This window comes from Dermacentor albipictus, chromosome 1, assembly GCF_038994185.2.
Source record: "Dermacentor albipictus isolate Rhodes 1998 colony chromosome 1, USDA_Dalb.pri_finalv2, whole genome shotgun sequence".
NCBI classification, from domain to species: Eukaryota; Metazoa; Arthropoda; class Arachnida; order Ixodida; family Ixodidae; genus Dermacentor; species Dermacentor albipictus.
The window spans coordinates 467,316,598-467,340,059 of record NC_091821.1 but is presented as its reverse complement, the minus strand read 5'-3'; the positions used below and the strand labels follow the sequence as shown (position 1 = coordinate 467,340,059).

Here is a 23,462-nt window from a genome sequence, read left to right as displayed (position 1 = left end):
CAAGCAGCGGACATGCCCGGTTCCGGAGAGGGCAATCACGACCTCACCTGCGGGGAACTAGACAGATATCACGCGGGGCAGGCTGGCTACTGTACACCACTGCGAGAGCCACCCACCTTTTCGGGGAAGGCGAACGAAGACGTCGACGACTGGCTGAAACAGTACAAAAGAGTGAATCGCCACAACAACTGGAGCACTGCGAACCAGCTCGATAACGAGGTTTATTTTTCTCGATGGAACCACGCTCCTCTGGTTTGAAAACCGCGAAAACGTTCTCACAAGCTGGGATAATTTTGTAGAATTCACTAAGTGCTTCGGGGACTCGATCTCTAAGAAAAAGAAGGCTGAGCAGACGCTTTCCCGACGAGCTCAATTACTTGACGAAACTTGTACGACGTACATAGAGGCTGTTTTGAAATTATGCAGAATCGTAATCGCCACCTTGACAGACAAAGACAAATAGAACATCTGCCTAAAGAAATCATTGAATATGTTTATAGTTTTCTTATAATGAAGGAATATCTTATTACTCCGTCTGATTTGAAGAAACACTGCCGGGCGTTTTAAACGCTGAAAATGAGAAGGATTGGGCCAAAGTTCAGACGTTTGGACAATATCACCGCTATTGCAAGTGAGTCCATCCCAGTCCACGACGACATCTCCTTAGTGATTCGATAAGTGGTTAAAGAAGAGCTTGAATGCCGTGAAGTTGTTCAGTTGTTGAAGACGCTCATGCCTGCCATCAGTGTGCCTTTGACGATTGCTCTCGTGTGCCACCGGCCGCCTGGGCACGTCAGAGTCACCGAGAGCCTCACAGGACCTATGCTGATTGTCCGGAAGGCAGCAACTTTCCACCGCAACCGACAAGTCTGGAATGCCTGCAAAATGGACCCCAACGATTTGTTCCGTGAGTTCCTCCCTCCTACAACCAGCCTGCGAATACGCTTCTACACGCCATACACATATCTTGAATTAGGAAGGAACAGCGCCAACTAAGACGAACACAAGAGGGGCGCGTCTTAGTTGGCGCTGTTCCTTCCTAATTCAAGTATGCACCATCTAGCCCAAATGAATGTTCTCCTGAGATACACATATCACCGGTGTCACCCATGACAAGCCACGACTCTCTCATTTGCTGCAGCTGTGGTGTGCCTGGACACATTGCAAGGTATTACCACCGCCACCAGCACCGTGCTCCCCGGTTTAATGCCAATACAACCCGCGCGCCCGCTGACGAGCCCTAGTCGTATCCCAGTTCTTTCCAATGGCTGCAGCAAAGACGCGCGAACCGCAGTGACTCCCCCGTTTCCGAGCGCTGCCTCAGCCACCAACGATACGGCAACGGCTCTCTCCGTCACCTTGACGCCGCCCGTTGTCACCGCCGCCGCTGGGAAACTAGCTGGTATTTTTTTTTTCGTATGTCATTTCGCAATATAATGACTGGCGCGTGCAATCTGTTTCGTGCGGCGCGTTGCAAACGGAGCGAAGTGTGAGGCGACTGCCTCGCTAATCTAGAGATCGCGAGATACAGCACGCGGGTGTCGCGTGAGTGCGGTCCGCAGGCTGGCCTCCCAGACGACGCGATCTAGTCTAGCGCCATCTTTTAGCCATCGTCGCCTCACTACGCTTTTCTTCTCGCGCTCCGCTTTTATTCTCACGGTTCCGCTGCGCCGTTCTCCTCCGCTTTCCCCCTGGCACCTTTCTTCCCGCGCTGCACTCCGTGTTCACTCTTTATCCTTTGCTCATTCCCTCGGTTACGCCGACGCTGGCCGCCGCAACGGGCTCCTAAGGGCTGCGCTCTTAAACAGCAAAATGAACATACCTTAGAAACATAATAATAAACATACTTATCCATGTGACACGATGGTGCATCAGATCTGACGGTCGAGTGGGCTTGAGGACACGCTGCTTACGGTCAATTCCCATTAACCGAGCTAAGCGGCGAAAATCTGCGATAAATGAGACACTACCGAAGAGAAAGAGTTAAAGAAAGCTAATAAAACATTAAGAAGTGCATGAGAACATGGCGTGGCGGGACCCTACGACGAGAATCGGATGAAGAAGCTGCAATGACTTCAGCGGAACCATAATGACGATGGCACGACGAAGAATGTAGGATGATGACGGTTGAAATGTGATTGAATTACGACAAAATGATTACGGGGGAAAGATGAATAAAATATCGTGTCGATGTAGTGACGAAGCGATAGTGACGAGGCAGCATCAGTGACGAGGCAGTATCGTGACTGTATGACGACGATGGTATTACTACAATGGGATGACGAGGACTGTAGGATGACGACGGTTTGACAAGTGTCGAATTACTAAGCTGGATCGACGACGATAGAAGAACCACGACGGCACCACTACCACGAGCCCTAACGAGAGGCCCAAGCTAGTTGAAGCTTCACCCACCATGGTTTCTCATTGGCTATGGTGTTAGGCTGCTGAGCACGAGGTCGCGGGATTGAATTCCGGCCAAGATGGCCGCATTTCGATGCGGGCGAAATGCGAAAACACCCGTGGTACTTAGATTTAGGTGCACGTTAAAGAACCCCCGGTGGCCTAAATATCCGGAGTCCTCCACTACGGCGTGCCTCATAATCAGAAAGTAGTTTTGACACGTACAACCCCATAATTAAAAAAAAAAGTTGAAGCTTGGGTGACTGGGTCGGTGTACGAGGACGGACGGAGAGACGGACGCATAGACAGAGACAGACAGACAGGCAGACAGCATTAAAAAAAAGCCGGCAGATCCCACGCCCTGCGGGAATCGATGTTAGGCGAAGCAATGTGCGGCGAGCCTACTAAGTTAACGAAACGACTATGAGAGCACCAAGACGTGGGCAGCAGTCTCATGACCTACATGACACGCATGCAATGATATTCATGTCATGACCTACCATTTATGTTCGTCATACGCTCTTGTCATATACTGCGTCAATTGTGGTACATACGAAGTTACCGAAACGACCACGAGAGCACCAAGACGCAGGCAGCTGTTTCATGACCTACATGACACACGCCATGATAATCTAGTCATGACCTATCATTTATATTCATGATACACTCTTGCCATACTATGCCAATTTCAGTACCCACCAATTTAACGAAACGACCATCAGAATACGAAGAGGTACACGGCTGTTTCATAACCTACATGAGAAACATGAATTGATATTCATGTCATGACCACTAATTTCTGTTCTTCATAAACTCTTGTCATATTATGCCAATTTTGGCACATAGCAAGCTAACGAAGCAACCATGAGAGAACCACTACGTCGGCGGCTAGATAGATACTGTAAAAGTGGCAAATGTTCGCCAAGAAATGCTTCACATTTAATAAACAAATGGTATATTCGCGTTCACAGCTTTTACACTTTGATATCGTAATCGCCACTACAGTAGCAATGCAGTGGTACCAGAATATCATGGTTGCAGAAGACCAGGAAGAAAAAAAGACCTACTATATTCTTCGCTATCACTAAGCTATCGAGTATAATACCTGGAGCTGATAAAACATTGTAGAAATTGCCCACATGAAACGGGGCAAATTCGTTAACGACAAATTCAGTGAAAACAAAAGCTGTTCTATTTCACTGCCGTCAAAATCAAGTCGCAAGAAATTTGAACCTGTACCTTTGTCGTTCCGCTATCGAGTTTGTTGACACAATAGAAGTTCTTGCTATTTTTCATGAAAACATGATCTAGGATTCTCAGTTTGATTATGTTAAGTCAAAAGTAACCAAATGTGTTGGCACACTTGCGAAATTTTTTTTACACTCTGCTTACCCAATCAAGCTAATCATTTATTACCACCCTCGTTTTGTATAACAAAAGGTATTGTTTTTTTGGTGTGGCAGAAATATACAGATAGGAACATTCGCAAGCTACCTTTCTTAGAAAAAAAAAACAATTCCACACATTGCAAAGGTAGATTATCGTGCTCATACGGAGAAGCTGTTCACTGGTTTTAACATCATATCAGCCTTTAAGTTGCACTGTTGGAACTTAGTTGTCAACTACAAAAAGTCTATTCGTCAGAAGCGGCACACTTTAAAGATCTTGCTGACTTAAGGGCTAAGATAGGCAGTTACCCTTTGAGAAAGCAAGAATTTTGGTGTATGCCTAATTTTACAGCGGAAATTGATAGGCGACTAACCCTCTATACTTTGCCATGACTTCTGAACACATCAAGAACCGACAATGTTGTAGAAAATAGTAGTGTGTTAGATATATTAAACGCCATTTATAATTTCTGTGATGTTCAAGTTTCAGTCGACAGCTATATATATATATATATATATATATATATATATATATATATATATATATATATATATATATATATATATATATATATATATATATATATATATATATATATATATATATATATATATATATATATATAGTATGTATTTGATAAGATCTATGCGTTGCAGTATTGACGAAGACTCTATGATCAGTGTTGTAAGAAAGCATATAAATGTATATAGTTTTCTTAGTGAAGCTTACGTGGCTAGGATCCCGGGATTATTTCGCGTCCGTCGACAGAAAAGCATCCTCATCAATGGCTCATACCTCCATTAGCACTCATACCCCGTAACCAAGCAAAAAATGCAATGGCTCATAATCCCGTGAGGCTGACCCTACAAGCACTAACCAAAGTGAAACAAGCAATACTTGCATTCTTTCGAATCACGCATACAATGTACAGAACAGCACGCGCTCCAATAAAGTCCAATCTCAAAACAAGCCTCTGAACCACTTAATTGATGATAAGGGGCTCGCGATAGAAATGCGAGGCACCCATCGCTCCCCGCATCTGTTTCCCGGTAAAGACTACTGTTGCGCAAGTTGTTACGGCGACGGCGGCTTGCGATGTGGGGTAGGATATGCCTAGCCTTTCGTATACGAAATAACCAGCCTAGCAAGTGATTTCAATGTTGTTGGAGCGCCACTACGGGCGGCGGCGTTCTGTCAAAACTACCGCTACTCCCATTTCTTCTATTACTTCAAAATAGCACTACTAGCATTATTCTAAGGCATAAAGAATTACATACCCTCCTCAGCAGTTGTAGTGCTGGTTTTCAACACCTTCTCTGGGCATCCACTTTCGCAGGGCCGAGATTGCGAGTGTGTCTCATACAACTTCTTTTGTATGCTTAGATCTGTGCTCATTTTGGTTGTGTTGACCTACTTGAGCGTGCACGTTTGATGTATGCCATGTACAAGGGGTGTTCAGGTTTCCTTCAAGCGAATTTGTCGCTTTTTGCCTGGGCCATCCCGCATCTTCTGAAGTAAACAAATAAACAAAAGAAAGAAAGAATAGGAAGAACTTATGTTTCGCGGAATCAGCCGTGGATGAGCTTTGAAGTTTTTGTTTTCTTCTTTATGAAAAGGCATAGTGTCGTAATTTTTTGTTGTTGCTACGGGTAAAGCCTGTCCTTGGCATACGTGATTATAGGAGACGAAGAAGAAGACGAACTCCTTAGTGGGTATGCGGCAGTATTTGGGAGGTAAGACGAAAAAGACAAGACCAAACTAAGCCAAACCAAAGTCTTGACTTGCACAGACCTTGATCGCAAGAACAATCACAGCTTCTTTCCACCCGAAAGCGACGAAGCCGCACCGCCGATATTAGGGTGAGTGTAGACGCGTTGCGTCGGTGATACCTAGTATGATCGCCGTTCCAGTGTACGTTTGTTTTTATTTCATAACCCGAGTGCCACAATCCATCACGCTGTCTTCCTTCCGCTTCTTTTACTGGTATCTCAGTTTTGTGGTTTAACACAATAAGTAGACATGCGAAGCAACAGCTGTGAATACTTAGTGACTGTGGTTCACATTAAGTAGAAATGATTGCGTAAATGACTGCGTAAATTGTTTCCAGTGGAGCGTTTATATGAGAGAACGTAATCGAAGCAGCGGTGCAGTGACTGCGCACCAAAAATAGGTTATTCCAATAAATAGTAATTCATATTTGGGATAAAGAGATCTAAACTGATAAAAAATCCACCGACGATTGTGATACCCCCTAATGTGAAATTTGAGCGCAAATCTATATGTGTTTTCATTTCGCGATATATTGGGTGGCGCGGACGATTTGTCTCGTGCGGCACGTTGAAAACGGCGGGAAGTGTGGCGCGACTGCCTCACTAATCTGGAGCTCGCGAAGGACAGCACGTGGGTGACACGTAGGCGCAATTCATAGGAGCCGCCGCCGACAGGCCTCCGAGACGACGTGTGCTACTATGGCGCCATCTCGTAGCCATCGTCTCCGCACGACGCTTCTCCTCCTTTCTCAATACCCGTATCCTCCGCTTTCCCCCTCACGTCTTCCATACCCCGCTGCACTCCGCGTTCTCTCTTCTATCTTTAGCTGTGCTCCTTCGCTCGGTTACGCTGATGCCGACGCCGATGCTCGCTGCAGGAACGGGAGCCAAAGAGCTGCGCTCTAAAATGCTTTTCGTGCAGTATGCCACGATATATTGCAATGGTTCTCGCAGTCACATCTTCTGCTCTGAAAAGCACGGTAGGCTATTACGTCAAAAAAAGTTCACACTTTAGTTGTACGTCTATCAGGTAAGACAAGATATACGCTTATATGACGTGGATTAACGTAGTTTGTAACTACACACGCTGACACCCAGACTTAATTCAGTACAACCGTCAAAGAAGATTCCATAGTTATCAAATAATTTTATTTTGCGCAGACAATATGGTGGAACGTGGGAGCACTACCTACAGAGGGTTTGCACCTCAAGAGGCCGAGCCAGGCAGACATTCCGACCCTGAACTGGGCAACGTACGCGGAGACCGTCCCTGCTTCACCGGCTCCAGCATCGAGCCGTGCGAGCCATGCACGGCAGCTAAAGACCGAACGTGTTGCATTGTCCGCAAGCTCTCACTGTGGAATGAATTTCTCTGCCAGTGTCGACTCGAGCTACGGGAATCGTCCAGCCCACGTGGTCAACTCTCCCTGATCAGTTTCGAGAAACCGTGGATACAACTTCCCGCAAGGCAACAGATGCAACGAGCCATGACACTTGCCTGCAGACTGCTAAACACGCATCACTGCGTTGGAACTCTTGACATCAGTGTCATGATGGAACCTATCAAAATCGCATGCCTCGCCGACGCGCTTCAGGGTAACGCTTATGTGAAAGTACTGCGATTCCACGATCCCCGTTTCGCAAGTAGGAAAGCGCAAGAGGACATTTGCAAGTTGATCTCTTCCTTGCGCAGATTGGAAGAACTCGAATGCACGTCGGCCTGGAAATGTCCAGTAGCCTTTCTAGACGTGCTGTCAGCGCTTCTCCAAACGACGACATATCTGGAAGCATTGCGATTACCTATGGTGTGCATCAAAATCCATGGTGCGGAAGCCTTCCTGAAAGCACTCACACAGAACCGCAGCCTCAAGGAGCTCTCGCTAGACGAGTCATTTGTAAGCGAAGCGTCGCTGTCCCATCGAGCTGGGTTCGCAGAGTACTTGAAGAACACCACGACGCTAACAACTCTGACCATCCTGGCTTGTAACAAAATGCAAGACTCCTTGATATGGATAGTGAGAGGCCTATTAGGAAACAATACTGTCACAGAAGTGAACCTGACAAACTTCGCCGTTGATGCCGAAAGTGCCAAGCTCATACCGATGTTATTTGCTAAAAACGAAACAATAAGCAGGTTTAGCATGATTTCCACGATACAAGACAGAGTAATGCAAGATGACACCGCCTATGATCACTGGCTGGAAGCGCTCAGAGAAAACGAAACCATGACCGTAGTTAGGCTGCCGTTTTGCGCCGGGAAGTTGGAGCAGTGGGCGACGTTAATAAGGGCACTGCCGACAAAAGTAAGTTTAAGGCTAACTATCGAATGGAATGTCACGTACTACCACTTTCTCCCGAACATATGCAGCGCTTTGAAAGAGGCCGGCGCAGAGAAGCAGGTTTTCTTCGAAACGAACTTTCCTCCAGAAAGTGCCGATATGCTAGAATACACAGGATTTTCTGAGATGTATGCGTGTTTACGAAGTGACACGATAATCGAGTTCTCTCGCATAATGCGTAGGTTGCCTTCCGCAAGTCACGTCACATCGGTCCATTTGGTAATCGCCAAGCACACTATGGACTCCGTAATGTCTTCTCTGATCGCTGACTACATCAGAGCATCAGTCGCCTTGAAAAACCTGCACTTAATACTGTTTTCCGACCCTTCTCTCTACCTGCCAAGAACCTGCTGGACGGATATTGTCACATCTTTGTCTCACAACGTGAGCGTAACGGAGTTGCACGTGGAAGTGCCCGATATGGAGGAACGAGACACCGAGGTGCTCGCGCAGACAGTCAAGTCAAGCAAGAACATGCAACGCGTGTACTTCGTTCCCGAAAGTTCGCACGTCGCCTGCACCTTCTTCAAAGTTTTGTCCAAAGAAATCAACAAAAATCACACACTGCTCACTGTTGTCGTCGATGCGTCTTTGGGCGACAAACAGGCGGAGAGGGACTGGTTCGAGGTGTGGGACACGATGCGACGCAATTCCGGACTTCTTCGGCGCGCTGCTCTATTCGTGAGTGGATATCGATGCGACTGGTACGTATGCGCGACAGAGTTAGTAACTACCACTGTTCTCAAGCCAGGTTAGGAAGTATCTAGACAAACATAGTTTCGTGTTGAAGACGCAGGGCATTCGTTGCCTGTACTTGCTGCCTTTAGATAACAGTAAAAGTTGTCGTTGTGAGTTACCCATATGCGAAAACTGCACTTGGAGTAATAGACAGTTTTAGTGGAGAATTTATGGTTGGCCCCTCTACTGCCCATGCATTCCAAAAAATTGGCCGCAGCCCCTCACAGGAACGAATATTGCAGGCCTTGCTACAACACAGAAGCTATTTAGGAGAGCGTTAGTGTGCGTCAGCTGGGCTTGTTTGACGCTTTGTAGCCAAGATGACTGCGCCTCGTGGGTGTCTCTGGGAAGTGCGCGTATTGAAACCTTGAAATCACTGCGGTTCTGTGTACTGAATGTGCGTTGAATGAACGTTTAATGTGCGTGGAGCGTGTGAGACGCTCTGTGAAAACTGTCAATTAGTTAACACCGGCCCGAATTACATGTCTATGTATGGCACATTGAACACTGCAGCAGGAAACCAAGCCAGCCTTAGGAGCAACAATATCGATGCGCATGCTTATTTCGCCATCAAATGAGGCAGCGGATGTTAAATGAGTATCGATGCTGGTCACTTCATCCGTATGAGTGAGTTGACAACGCTTCCTGAAAAGCGCTATTCCGTCATCTGTAATGTACTCAAACTCATTGCGCTTTCAATTCACGTGGTTATGACAAAGCTTCTGTTAGAGTAGGCATATGGTTCAACTAACTTTAGCTCGTCAGGATACTGCATCATATGAGAATTCCTACTTGATAACAATCTACAAACTTGCCTACCAAAACACAGCAAAATTAATCCTTCGCTATACCTACGTCAGGAAATATCTTATGTTCAACGATGACTTCTTCCCACTGCTGTTCGCCACAACGAGTGTATAGGCAATGGGTTTCATGCTCTTAACATTACGAGAATTTAGCCTTGACTTTCTGCGACGCTGTGTTGTATTCGCATACGCATATCTTACCTTCTTAAGGTGTCGCATGCCAACAAACTAAATTGAAAATATTTCCAGGCCGTTAAAGAAACCAATAATGTTTACAAAAACTCAACATTGTAGCTGAGAAGAGAAACACATAATTCAGTCAGTTCCATCAACAAAACTGTTCTGCAATATCTTGAACGCCCGGTGTAACCAACACGTAATCGCCTTTGCTTCACTCCTACTTCCACAATAATGACGTTGGTGAATGTTTCAGCGTACCATTAGCAAAGCGTCTTACTACAACTATAAGATCGCGTTCTCTCAGCTAATTAACTAAATTGTATCCTTGACAGGGCGTGTGCTGAAGCGCTGGAAAGCATGTGCCTTCATCCAGCACTGCCGGAACAGGTCGCCGAGCTTTCTGCGGTCAGTGAGGACGACGCCCGCGTCATGATCAGAGAAGCGGTCAATTCGCTGGAAGACATGCACACCTTTATGAGACTCGCAGGCATCGTCCGTCAGCGTGTGTCGTGCTACTCGAGCGAAGACGGAGGGGCGCAGCTGAGTGACCTGAACGAGGATTGCTGGAGGGAAGTACGTGGTTATTTGAGGTTGGCCGATATTCAGCACTCCTCGGCACACCCATGAACTTTTGACAAGCGCGAACATAGCTTTGTGATTTGGGGCTCGTGCGTCGGCGTGGCCTGCTCTGATATTTTTTTGTTCGTTCACATCTGGACGCACCGTCAAATGTTTCTGGTAACATTTTCAGCACAAAGGATATGTTCCGACCCTTTACAATCATAAGGACGCACAGTTTACTTTGAGAAAGCTTTTATTTCAGTATAGAATATTTTTTTATTATGTCATGTTCCCATGCGCAGAAATGTCCGAAAGAAGCTACGGAAGCGCGCTGTACTGACCAAGCTAGCGAGGACTTGTCACTAATCTCGAGGCGTGTTCTATTTGAATTTCCTCAGAGCGATAAGGATGATTGGTTCGGCAAAAACTCCCTCGCTTCTCCTGCCTTGTGAGTGGCATCATGATGCGTGAGACAGCTTGTATATAAGATGACAAATAACGTATGCTATCATTGTTTACGTGATTCGCGTAATAAGTGTGGAATCCAACGCTAGTTCGCATTCGTGTTACTGAAGGAAATGTAGCGAAGTATTGTTATTGCCGAAGTTGTTCGTGTTCTCCTAAGAATTATTAATATTATCGGAGAATAAAGGCAAGGAATTCCTTCAAACAGGCATCCTGGCGTCGTGTTTGCTTGCTTTAAGGTTGAGTCAAATATTTATGCACAGCACATTCACTAAAATTGATTCACTCGCAACTGAGATCACTTGTTGCACCGGAACTTTTTCAATGATGATAATGGCCTCGAAAACTGTAGCATATACTAATAGTCGGGGATTTGTACCACTTGAGTGGAATGAGTTAATGAAAATTACATGCTCTTGAATTTCAGATAAATCAGTAAATTATTGCTATTCATATTACAAAATTTCCTGGAAATTCCTAATAAAAATGTAGAACCCATCTCAAAATGACTGTCGACGGTAATGCGTTGAGCACTGAATCACTATAGCAACACAAGGTATTGCAACCGTCGAAACGAGTTATGTATGAGGCGTGTACTGCAGCGGGACTCCTCTTTGACGCTTTCTCAAGCACAGTCGGCGCCATCTCGCGCCACCGCCAGAAAGCCTGCGCGTGTCCTCCGGAATGAATGACGTTGGCGCGTGCGAACGCTTTCAAGGACGTCATTCGGGATTCCCTCTCTCGCTTCTTGCTGGACACACTGCGCCATCTAGTGGCACTGATGAAAAGTCCACGTGTGTCCTTCGGGGCGAGAAGCGTGGCGCTCTGGTGCTTACGGAGGCTGAAGCTTTGTTTTCTCGTTTGCAGCGCACCTAGCGGGACATACTCAGTCACCCAAGTTGACTAGAGGTTTATTGAAGAGCACCACACACCCAGTGCATTCACGGCGCAGCTCGCTAAAGCGTTGGCGTGAAAGACGTTCATTGAAAAACGGCGCGTACCAGCTGCATGTGTGGTGGAACATGGCAAGGTGTCAGGTTGCTGTTCTTGAGGAACATCTGTGACGCGGGTTTGATTGCGTTCTGCATCGGCTAAATTTAGATATATTTGTCATTGAACAGCGGCACATTTTCACTGGCCCACACCCAGTGACCCATGTTGACATCAAAGAACTGAAGACCAGCACAGCCTGAGTGACACATGCCGAATGCCCCACATAGAGCGAGCTCGCGGGTTGGCCATACTCAGTGGAGCCTTGGACTAGGGCACCAACCCTGTGATTGCAGACAGAAGAATCCATCAGAAGATGGAAGAGGCCGTCTGAAGCCGCGAAGATCTCTTTTCTAGAGCCCAATGAATGTTTTCCGATCCGATCCGAACTGAAGAGTGGTGCATGGTCTAGTCCTGCATCTTTAGTGTCCCATGTCGGCTTGAAAGAGGTTCGTTAAAGTGTGCCCCATATGCATGCACTGCCATACTCAGTGACCTAAGATTGTCCGACGGTTGGTTTTGAGTCCTGTTCCCTCAGTACAAATAGCCCGATGCGCTGTCAAGTCAACCATGGACTACCCAGTGACCCATGTAGATGGGGCACGCACGCACGCACGCACGCACGCACGCACGCACGCACGCACGCACGCACGCACGCACGCAGGCAGGCAGGCAGGCAGGCAGGCAGGCAGGCAGGCAGGCAGGCAGGCAGGCAGGCAGGCAGGCAGGCAGGCAGGCAGGCAGGCAGGCAGGCAGGCAGGCAGGCAGGCAGGCAGGCAGGCAGGCAGGCAGGCAGGCAGGCAGGCAGGCAGGCAGGCAGGCAGGCAGGCAGGCAGGCAGGCAGGCAGGCAGGCAGGCAGGCAGGCAGGCAGGCAGGCAGGCAGGCAGGCAGGCAGGCAGGCAGGCAGGCAGGCAGGCAGGCAGGCAGGCAGGCAGGCAGGCAGGCAGGCAGGCAGGCAGGCAGGCAGGCAGGCAGGCAGGCAGGCAGGCAGGCAGGCAGGCAGGCAGGCAGGCAGGCAGGCAGGCAGGCAGGCAGGCAGGCAGGCAGGCAGGCAGGCAGGCAGGCAGGCAGGCAGGCAGGCAGGCAGGCAGGCAGGCAGGCAGGCAGGCAGGCAGGCAGGCAGGCAGGCAGGCAGGCAGGCAGGCAGGCAGGCAGGCAGGCAGGCAGGCAGGCAGGCAGGCAGGCAGGCAGGCAGGCAGGCAGGCAGGCAGGCAGGCAGGCAGGCAGGCAGGCAGGCAGGCAGGCAGGCAGGCAGGCAGGCAGGCAGGCAGGCAGGCAGGCAGGCAGGCAGGCAGGCAGGCAGGCAGGCAGGCAGGCAGGCAGGCAGGCAGGCAGGCAGGCAGGCAGGCAGGCAGGCAGGCAGGCAGGCAGGCAGGCAGGCAGGCAGGCAGGCAGGCAGGCAGGCAGGCAGGCAGGCAGGCAGGCAGGCAGGCAGGCAGGCAGGCAGGCAGGCAGGCAGGCAGGCAGGCAGGCAGGCAGGCAGGCAGGCAGGCAGGCAGGCAGGCAGGCAGGCAGGCAGGCAGGCAGGCAGGCAGGCAGGCAGGCAGGCAGGCAGGCAGGCAGGCAGGCAGGCAGGCAGGCAGGCAGGCAGGCAGGCAGGCAGGCAGGCAGGCAGGCAGGCAGGCAGGCAGGCAGGCAGGCAGGCAGGCAGGCAGGCAGGCAGGCAGGCAGGCAGGCAGGCAGGCAGGCAGGCAGGCAGGCAGGCAGGCAGGCAGGCAGGCAGGCAGGCAGGCAGGCAGGCAGGCAGGCAGGCAGGCAGGCAGGCAGGCAGGCAGGCAGGCAGGCAGGCAGGCAGGCAGGCAGGCAGGCAGGCAGGCAGGCAGGCAGGCAGGCAGGCAGGCAGGCAGGCAGGCAGGCAGGCAGGCAGGCAGGCAGGCAGGCAGGCAGGCAGGCAGGCAGGCAGGCAGGCAGGCAGGCAGGCAGGCAGGCAGGCAGGCAGGCAGGCAGGCAGGCAGGCAGGCAGGCAGGCAGGCAGGCAGGCAGGCAGGCAGGCAGGCAGGCAGGCAGGCAGGCAGGCAGGCAGGCAGGCAGGCAGGCAGGCAGGCAGGCAGGCAGGCAGGCAGGCAGGCAGGCAGGCAGGCAGGCAGGCAGGCAGGCAGGCAGGCAGGCAGGCAGGCAGGCAGGCAGGCAGGCAGGCAGGCAGGCAGGCAGGCAGGCAGGCAGGCAGGCAGGCAGGCAGGCAGGCAGGCAGGCAGGCAGGCAGGCAGGCAGGCAGGCAGGCAGGCAGGCAGGCAGGCAGGCAGGCAGGCAGGCAGGCAGGCAGGCAGGCAGGCAGGCAGGCAGGCAGGCAGGCAGGCAGGCAGGCAGGCAGGCAGGCAGGCAGGCAGGCAGGCAGGCAGGCAGGCAGGCAGGCAGGCAGGCAGGCAGGCAGGCAGGCAGGCAGGCAGGCAGGCAGGCAGGCAGGCAGGCAGGCAGGCAGGCAGGCAGGCAGGCAGGCAGGCAGGCAGGCAGGCAGGCAGGCAGGCAGGCAGGCAGGCAGGCAGGCAGGCAGGCAGGCAGGCAGGCAGGCAGGCAGGCAGGCAGGCAGGCAGGCAGGCAGGCAGGCAGGCAGGCAGGCAGGCAGGCAGGCAGGCAGGCAGGCAGGCAGGCAGGCAGGCAGGCAGGCAGGCAGGCAGGCAGGCAGGCAGGCAGGCAGGCAGGCAGGCAGGCAGGCAGGCAGGCAGGCAGGCAGGCAGGCAGGCAGGCAGGCAGGCAGGCAGGCAGGCAGGCAGGCAGGCAGGCAGGCAGGCAGGCAGGCAGGCAGGCAGGCAGGCAGGCAGGCAGGCAGGCAGGCAGGCAGGCAGGCAGGCAGGCAGGCAGGCAGGCAGGCAGGCAGGCAGGCAGGCAGGCAGGCAGGCAGGCAGGCAGGCAGGCAGGCAGGCAGGCAGGCAGGCAGGCAGGCAGGCAGGCAGGCAGGCAGGCAGGCAGGCAGGCAGGCAGGCAGGCAGGCAGGCAGGCAGGCAGGCAGGCAGGCAGGCAGGCAGGCAGGCAGGCAGGCAGGCAGGCAGGCAGGCAGGCAGGCAGGCAGGCAGGCAGGCAGGCAGGCAGGCAGGCAGGCAGGCAGGCAGGCAGGCAGGCAGGCAGGCAGGCAGGCAGGCAGGCAGGCAGGCAGGCAGGCAGGCAGGCAGGCAGGCAGGCAGGCAGGCAGGCAGGCAGGCAGGCAGGCAGGCAGGCAGGCAGGCAGGCAGGCAGGCAGGCAGGCAGGCAGGCAGGCAGGCAGGCAGGCAGGCAGGCAGGCAGGCAGGCAGGCAGGCAGGCAGGCAGGCAGGCAGGCAGGCAGGCAGGCAGGCAGGCAGGCAGGCAGGCAGGCAGGCAGGCAGGCAGGCAGGCAGGCAGGCAGGCAGGCAGGCAGGCAGGCAGGCAGGCAGGCAGGCAGGCAGGCAGGCAGGCAGGCAGGCAGGCAGGCAGGCAGGCAGGCAGGCAGGCAGGCAGGCAGGCAGGCAGGCAGGCAGGCAGGCAGGCAGGCAGGCAGGCAGGCAGGCAGGCAGGCAGGCAGGCAGGCAGGCAGGCAGGCAGGCAGGCAGGCAGGCAGGCAGGCAGGCAGGCAGGCAGGCAGGCAGGCAGGCAGGCAGGCAGGCAGGCAGGCAGGCAGGCAGGCAGGCAGGCAGGCAGGCAGGCAGGCAGGCAGGCAGGCAGGCAGGCAGGCAGGCAGGCAGGCAGGCAGGCAGGCAGGCAGGCAGGCAGGCAGGCAGGCAGGCAGGCAGGCAGGCAGGCAGGCAGGCAGGCAGGCAGGCAGGCAGGCAGGCAGGCAGGCAGGCAGGCAGGCAGGCAGGCAGGCAGGCAGGCAGGCAGGCAGGCAGGCAGGCAGGCAGGCAGGCAGGCAGGCAGGCAGGCAGGCAGGCAGGCAGGCAGGCAGGCAGGCAGGCAGGCAGGCAGGCAGGCAGGCAGGCAGGCAGGCAGGCAGGCAGGCAGGCAGGCAGGCAGGCAGGCAGGCAGGCAGGCAGGCAGGCAGGCAGGCAGGCAGGCAGGCAGGCAGGCAGGCAGGCAGGCAGGCAGGCAGGCAGGCAGGCAGGCAGGCAGGCAGGCAGGCAGGCAGGCAGGCAGGCAGGCAGGCAGGCAGGCAGGCAGGCAGGCAGGCAGGCAGGCAGGCAGGCAGGCAGGCAGGCAGGCAGGCAGGCAGGCAGGCAGGCAGGCAGGCAGGCAGGCAGGCAGGCAGGCAGGCAGGCAGGCAGGCAGGCAGGCAGGCAGGCAGGCAGGCAGGCAGGCAGGCAGGCAGGCAGGCAGGCAGGCAGGCAGGCAGGCAGGCAGGCAGGCAGGCAGGCAGGCAGGCAGGCAGGCAGGCAGGCAGGCAGGCAGGCAGGCAGGCAGGCAGGCAGGCAGGCAGGCAGGCAGGCAGGCAGGCAGGCAGGCAGGCAGGCAGGCAGGCAGGCAGGCAGGCAGGCAGGCAGGCAGGCAGGCAGGCAGGCAGGCAGGCAGGCAGGCAGGCAGGCAGGCAGGCAGGCAGGCAGGCAGGCAGGCAGGCAGGCAGGCAGGCAGGCAGGCAGGCAGGCAGGCAGGCAGGCAGGCAGGCAGGCAGGCAGGCAGGCAGGCAGGCAGGCAGGCAGGCAGGCAGGCAGGCAGGCAGGCAGGCAGGCAGGCAGGCAGGCAGGCAGGCAGGCAGGCAGGCAGGCAGGCAGGCAGGCAGGCAGGCAGGCAGGCAGGCAGGCAGGCAGGCAGGCAGGCAGGCAGGCAGGCAGGCAGGCAGGCAGGCAGGCAGGCAGGCAGGCAGGCAGGCAGGCAGGCAGGCAGGCAGGCAGGCAGGCAGGCAGGCAGGCAGGCAGGCAGGCAGGCAGGCAGGCAGGCAGGCAGGCAGGCAGGCAGGCAGGCAGGCAGGCAGGCAGGCAGGCAGGCAGGCAGGCAGGCAGGCAGGCAGGCAGGCAGGCAGGCAGGCAGGCAGGCAGGCAGGCAGGCAGGCAGGCAGGCAGGCAGGCAGGCAGGCAGGCAGGCAGGCAGGCAGGCAGGCAGGCAGGCAGGCAGGCAGGCAGGCAGGCAGGCAGGCAGGCAGGCAGGCAGGCAGGCAGGCAGGCAGGCAGGCAGGCAGGCAGGCAGGCAGGCAGGCAGGCAGGCAGGCAGGCAGGCAGGCAGGCAGGCAGGCAGGCAGGCAGGCAGGCAGGCAGGCAGGCAGGCAGGCAGGCAGGCAGGCAGGCAGGCAGGCAGGCAGGCAGGCAGGCAGGCAGGCAGGCAGGCAGGCAGGCAGGCAGGCAGGCAGGCAGGCAGGCAGGCAGGCAGGCAGGCAGGCAGGCAGGCAGGCAGGCAGGCAGGCAGGCAGGCAGGCAGGCAGGCAGGCAGGCAGGCAGGCAGGCAGGCAGGCAGGCAGGCAGGCAGGCAGGCAGGCAGGCAGGCAGGCAGGCAGGCAGGCAGGCAGGCAGGCAGGCAGGCAGGCAGGCAGGCAGGCAGGCAGGCAGGCAGGCAGGCAGGCAGGCAGGCAGGCAGGCAGGCAGGCAGGCAGGCAGGCAGGCAGGCAGGCAGGCAGGCAGGCAGGCAGGCAGGCAGGCAGGCAGGCAGGCAGGAGGCAGGCAGGCAGGCAGGCAGGCAGGCAGGCAGGCAGGCAGGCAGGCAGGCAGGCAGGCAGGCAGGCAGGCAGGCAGGCAGGCAGGCAGGCAGGCAGGCAGGCAGGCAGGCAGGCAGGCAGGCAGGCAGGCAGGCAGGCAGGCAGGCAGGCAGGCAGGCAGGCAGGCAGGCAGGCAGGCAGGCAGGCAGGCAGGCAGGCAGGCAGGCAGGCAGGCAGGCAGGCAGGCAGGCAGGCAGGCAGGCAGGCAGGCAGGCAGGCAGGCAGGCAGGCAGGCAGGCAGGCAGGCAGGCAGGCAGGCAGGCAGGCAGGCAGGCAGGCAGGCAGGCAGGCAGGCAGGCAGGCAGGCAGGCAGGCAGGCAGGCAGGCAGGCAGGCAGGCAGGCAGGCAGGCAGGCAGGCAGGCAGGCAGGCAGGCAGGCAGGCAGGCAGGCAGGCAGGCAGGCAGGCAGGCAGGCAGGCAGGCAGGCAGGCAGGCAGGCAGGCAGGCAGGCAGGCAGGCAGGCAGGCAGGCAGGCAGGCAGGCAGGCAGGCAGGCAGGCAGGCAGGCAGGCAGGCAGGCAGGCAGGCAGGCAGGCAGGCAGGCAGGCAGGCAGGCAGGCAGGCAGGCAGGCAGGCAGGCAGGCAGGCAGGCAGGCAGGCAGGCAGGCAGGCAGGCAGGCAGGCAGGCAGGCAGGCAGGCAGGCAGGCAGGCAGGCAGGCAGGCAGGCAGGCAGGCAGGCAGGCAGGCAGGCAGGCAGGCAGGCAGGCAGGCAGGCAGGCAGGCAGGCAGGCAGGCAGGCAGGCAGGCAGGCAGGCAGGCAGGCAGGCAGGCAGGCAGGCAGGCAGGCAGGCAGGCAGGCAGGCAGGCAGGCAGGCAGGCAGGCAGGCAGGCAGGCAGGCAGGCAGGCAGGCAGGCAGGCAGGCAGGCAGGCAGGCAGGCAGGCAGGCAGGCAGGCAGGCAGGCAGGCAGGCAGGCAGGCAGGCAGGCAGGCAGGCAGGCAGGCAGGCAGGCAGGCAGGCAGGCAGGCAGGCAGGCAGGCAGGCAGGCAGGCAGGCAGGCAGGCAGGCAGGCAGGCAGGCAGGCAGGCAGGCAGGCAGGCAGGCAGGCAGGCAGGCAGGCAGGCAGGCAGGCAGGCAGGCAGGCAGGCAGGCAGGCAGGCAGGCAGGCAGGCAGGCAGGCAGGCAGGCAGGCAGGCAGGCAGGCAGGCAGGCAGGCAGGCAGGCAGGCAGGCAGGCAGGCAGGCAGGCAGGCAGGCAGGCAGGCAGGCAGGCAGGCAGGCAGGCAGGCAGGCAGGCAGGCAGGCAGGCAGGCAGGCAGGCAGGCAGGCAGGCAGGCAGGCAGGCAGGCAGGCAGGCAGGCAGGCAGGCAGGCAGGCAGGCAGGCAGGCAGGCAGGCAGGCAGGCAGGCAGGCAGGCAGGCAGGCAGGCAGGCAGGCAGGCAGGCAGGCAGGCAGGCAGGCAGGCAGGCAGGCAGGCAGGCAGGCAGGCAGGCAGGCAGGCAGGCAGGCAGGCAGGCAGGCAGGCAGGCAGGCAGGCAGGCAGGCAGGCAGGCAGGCAGGCAGGCAGGCAGGCAGGCAGGCAGGCAGGCAGGCAGGCAGGCAGGCAGGCAGGCAGGCAGGCAGGCAGGCAGGCAGGCAGGCAGGCAGGCAGGCAGGCAGGCAGGCAGGCAGGCAGGCAGGCAGGCAGGCAGGCAGGCAGGCAGGCAGGCAGGCAGGCAGGCAGGCAGGCAGGCAGGCAGGCAGGCAGGCAGGCAGGCAGGCAGGCAGGCAGGCAGGCAGGCAGGCAGGCAGGCAGGCAGGCAGGCAGGCAGGCAGGCAGGCAGGCAGGCAGGCAGGCAGGCAGGCAGGCAGGCAGGCAGGCAGGCAGGCAGGCAGGCAGGCAGGCAGGCAGGCAGGCAGGCAGGCAGGCAGGCAGGCAGGCAGGCAGGCAGGCAGGCAGGCAGGCAGGCAGGCAGGCAGGCAGGCAGGCAGGCAGGCAGGCAGGCAGGCAGGCAGGCAGGCAGGCAGGCAGGCAGGCAGGCAGGCAGGCAGGCAGGCAGGCAGGCAGGCAGGCAGGCAGGCAGGCAGGCAGGCAGGCAGGCAGGCAGGCAGGCAGGCAGGCAGGCAGGCAGGCAGGCAGGCAGGCAGGCAGGCAGGCAGGCAGGCAGGCAGGCAGGCAGGCAGGCAGGCAGGCAGGCAGGCAGGCAGGCAGGCAGGCAGGCAGGCAGGCAGGCAGGCAGGCAGGCAGGCAGGCAGGCAGGCAGGCAGGCAGGCAGGCAGGCAGGCAGGCAGGCAGGCAGGCAGGCAGGCAGGCAGGCAGGCAGGCAGGCAGGCAGGCAGGCAGGCAGGCAGGCAGGCAGGCAGGCAGGCAGGCAGGCAGGCAGGCAGGCAGGCAGGCAGGCAGGCAGGCAGGCAGGCAGGCAGGCAGGCAGGCAGGCAGGCAGGCAGGCAGGCAGGCAGGCAGGCAGGCAGGCAGGCAGGCAGGCAGGCAGGCAGGCAGGCAGGCAGGCAGGCAGGCAGGCAGGCAGGCAGGCAGGCAGGCAGGCAGGCAGGCAGGCAGGCAGGCAGGCAGGCAGGCAGGCAGGCAGGCAGGCAGGCAGGCAGGCAGGCAGGCAGGCAGGCAGGCAGGCAGGCAGGCAGGCAGGCAGGCAGGCAGGCAGGCAGGCAGGCAGGCAGGCAGGCAGGCAGGCAGGCAGGCAGGCAGGCAGGCAGGCAGGCAGGCAGGCAGGCAGGCAGGCAGGCAGGCAGGCAGGCAGGCAGGCAGGCAGGCAGGCAGGCAGGCAGGCAGGCAGGCAGGCAGGCAGGCAGGCAGGCAGGCAGGCAGGCAGGCAGGCAGGCAGGCAGGCAGGCAGGCAGGCAGGCAGGCAGGCAGGCAGGCAGGCAGGCAGGCAGGCAGGCAGGCAGGCAGGCAGGCAGGCAGGCAGGCAGGCAGGCAGGCAGGCAGGCAGGCAGGCAGGCAGGCAGGCAGGCAGGCAGGCAGGCAGGCAGGCAGGCAGGCAGGCAGGCAGGCAGGCAGGCAGGCAGGCAGGCAGGCAGGCAGGCAGGCAGGCAGGCAGGCAGGCAGGCAGGCAGGCAGGCAGGCAGGCAGGCAGGCAGGCAGGCAGGCAGGCAGGCAGGCAGGCAGGCAGGCAGGCAGGCAGGCAGGCAGGCAGGCAGGCAGGCAGGCAGGCAGGCAGGCAGGCAGGCAGGCAGGCAGGCAGGCAGGCAGGCAGGCAGGCAGGCAGGCAGGCAGGCAGGCAGGCAGGCAGGCAGGCAGGCAGGCAGGCAGGCAGGCAGGCAGGCAGGCAGGCAGGCAGGCAGGCAGGCAGGCAGGCAGGCAGGCAGGCAGGCAGGCAGGCAGGCAGGCAGGCAGGCAGGCAGGCAGGCAGGCAGGCAGGCAGGCAGGCAGGCAGGCAGGCAGGCAGGCAGGCAGGCAGGCAGGCAGGCAGGCAGGCAGGCAGGCAGGCAGGCAGGCAGGCAGGCAGGCAGGCAGGCAGGCAGGCAGGCAGGCAGGCAGGCAGGCAGGCAGGCAGGCAGGCAGGCAGGCAGGCAGGCAGGCAGGCAGGCAGGCAGGCAGGCAGGCAGGCAGGCAGGCAGGCAGGCAGGCAGGCAGGCAGGCAGGCAGGCAGGCAGGCAGGCAGGCAGGCAGGCAGGCAGGCAGGCAGGCAGGCAGGCAGGCAGGCAGGCAGGCAGGCAGGCAGGCAGGCAGGCAGGCAGGCAGGCAGGCAGGCAGGCAGGCAGGCAGGCAGGCAGGCAGGCAGGCAGGCAGGCAGGCAGGCAGGCAGGCAGGCAGGCAGGCAGGCAGGCAGGCAGGCAGGCAGGCAGGCAGGCAGGCAGGCAGGCAGGCAGGCAGGCAGGCAGGCAGGCAGGCAGGCAGGCAGGCAGGCAGGCAGGCAGGCAGGCAGGCAGGCAGGCAGGCAGGCAGGCAGGCAGGCAGGCAGGCAGGCAGGCAGGCAGGCAGGCAGGCAGGCAGGCAGGCAGGCAGGCAGGCAGGCAGGCAGGCAGGCAGGCAGGCAGGCAGGCAGGCAGGCAGGCAGGCAGGCAGGCAGGCAGGCAGGCAGGCAGGCAGGCAGGCAGGCAGGCAGGCAGGCAGGCAGGCAGGCAGGCAGGCAGGCAGGCAGGCAGGCAGGCAGGCAGGCAGGCAGGCAGGCAGGCAGGCAGGCAGGCAGGCAGGCAGGCAGGCAGGCAGGCAGGCAGGCAGGCAGGCAGGCAGGCAGGCAGGCAGGCAGGCAGGCAGGCAGGCAGGCAGGCAGGCAGGCAGGCAGGCAGGCAGGCAGGCAGGCAGGCAGGCAGGCAGGCAGGCAGGCAGGCAGGCAGGCAGGCAGGCAGGCAGGCAGGCAGGCAGGCAGGCAGGCAGGCAGGCAGGCAGGCAGGCAGGCAGGCAGGCAGGCAGGCAGGCAGGCAGGCAGGCAGGCAGGCAGGCAGGCAGGCAGGCAGGCAGGCAGGCAGGCAGGCAGGCAGGCAGGCAGGCAGGCAGGCAGGCAGGCAGGCAGGCAGGCAGGCAGGCAGGCAGGCAGGCAGGCAGGCAGGCAGGCAGGCAGGCAGGCAGGCAGGCAGGCAGGCAGGCAGGCAGGCAGGCAGGCAGGCAGGCAGGCAGGCAGGCAGGCAGGCAGGCAGGCAGGCAGGCAGGCAGGCAGGCAGGCAGGCAGGCAGGCAGGCAGGCAGGCAGGCAGGCAGGCAGGCAGGCAGGCAGGCAGGCAGGCAGGCAGGCAGGCAGGCAGGCAGGCAGGCAGGCAGGCAGGCAGGCAGGCAGGCAGGCAGGCAGGCAGGCAGGCAGGCAGGCAGGCAGGCAGGCAGGCAGGCAGGCAGGCAGGCAGGCAGGCAGGCAGGCAGGCAGGCAGGCAGGCAGGCAGGCAGGCAGGCAGGCAGGCAGGCAGGCAGGCAGGCAGGCAGGCAGGCAGGCAGGCAGGCAGGCAGGCAGGCAGGCAGGCAGGCAGGCAGGCAGGCAGGCAGGCAGGCAGGCAGGCAGGCAGGCAGGCAGGCAGGCAGGCAGGCAGGCAGGCAGGCAGGCAGGCAGGCAGGCAGGCAGGCAGGCAGGCAGGCAGGCAGGCAGGCAGGCAGGCAGGCAGGCAGGCAGGCAGGCAGGCAGGCAGGCAGGCAGGCAGGCAGGCAGGCAGGCAGGCAGGCAGGCAGGCAGGCAGGCAGGCAGGCAGGCAGGCAGGCAGGCAGGCAGGCAGGCAGGCAGGCAGGCAGGCAGGCAGGCAGGCAGGCAGGCAGGCAGGCAGGCAGGCAGGCAGGCAGGCAGGCAGGCAGGCAGGCAGGCAGGCAGGCAGGCAGGCAGGCAGGCAGGCAGGCAGGCAGGCAGGCAGGCAGGCAGGCAGGCAGGCAGGCAGGCAGGCAGGCAGGCAGGCAGGCAGGCAGGCAGGCAGGCAGGCAGGCAGGCAGGCAGGCAGGCAGGCAGGCAGGCAGGCAGGCAGGCAGGCAGGCAGGCAGGCAGGCAGGCAGGCAGGCAGGCAGGCAGGCAGGCAGGCAGGCAGGCAGGCAGGCAGGCAGGCAGGCAGGCAGGCAGGCAGGCAGGCAGGCAGGCAGGCAGGCAGGCAGGCAGGCAGGCAGGCAGGCAGGCAGGCAGGCAGGCAGGCAGGCAGGCAGGCAGGCAGGCAGGCAGGCAGGCAGGCAGGCAGGCAGGCAGGCAGGCAGGCAGGCAGGCAGGCAGGCAGGCAGGCAGGCAGGCAGGCAGGCAGGCAGGCAGGCAGGCAGGCAGGCAGGCAGGCAGGCAGGCAGGCAGGCAGGCAGGCAGGCAGGCAGGCAGGCAGGCAGGCAGGCAGGCAGGCAGGCAGGCAGGCAGGCAGGCAGGCAGGCAGGCAGGCAGGCAGGCAGGCAGGCAGGCAGGCAGGCAGGCAGGCAGGCAGGCAGGCAGGCAGGCAGGCAGGCAGGCAGGCAGGCAGGCAGGCAGGCAGGCAGGCAGGCAGGCAGGCAGGCAGGCAGGCAGGCAGGCAGGCAGGCAGGCAGGCAGGCAGGCAGGCAGGCAGGCAGGCAGGCAGGCAGGCAGGCAGGCAGGCAGGCAGGCAGGCAGGCAGGCAGGCAGGCAGGCAGGCAGGCAGGCAGGCAGGCAGGCAGGCAGGCAGGCAGGCAGGCAGGCAGGCAGGCAGGCAGGCAGGCAGGCAGGCAGGCAGGCAGGCAGGCAGGCAGGCAGGCAGGCAGGCAGGCAGGCAGGCAGGCAGGCAGGCAGGCAGGCAGGCAGGCAGGCAGGCAGGCAGGCAGGCAGGCAGGCAGGCAGGCAGGCAGGCAGGCAGGCAGGCAGGCAGGCAGGCAGGCAGGCAGGCAGGCAGGCAGGCAGGCAGGCAGGCAGGCAGGCAGGCAGGCAGGCAGGCAGGCAGGCAGGCAGGCAGGCAGGCAGGCAGGCAGGCAGGCAGGCAGGCAGGCAGGCAGGCAGGCAGGCAGGCAGGCAGGCAGGCAGGCAGGCAGGCAGGCAGGCA

The 23,462-nt window shown here is 60.1% G+C and overlaps 1 long non-coding RNA gene across 1 annotated transcript; it reads left to right on the top strand.

Annotated features, from left to right (window-relative positions):
- The first annotated feature begins 5,514 nt into the window (after positions 1–5,514).
- Positions 5,515–10,801, top strand: LOC139059400 (uncharacterized). The gene is made up of 3 exons (XR_011514140.1): positions 5,515–5,651; positions 6,723–8,604; positions 9,957–10,801. It is a non-coding gene; the product is annotated as an uncharacterized lncRNA (long non-coding RNA).
- The last annotated feature ends 12,661 nt before the right edge of the window (positions 10,802–23,462 follow it).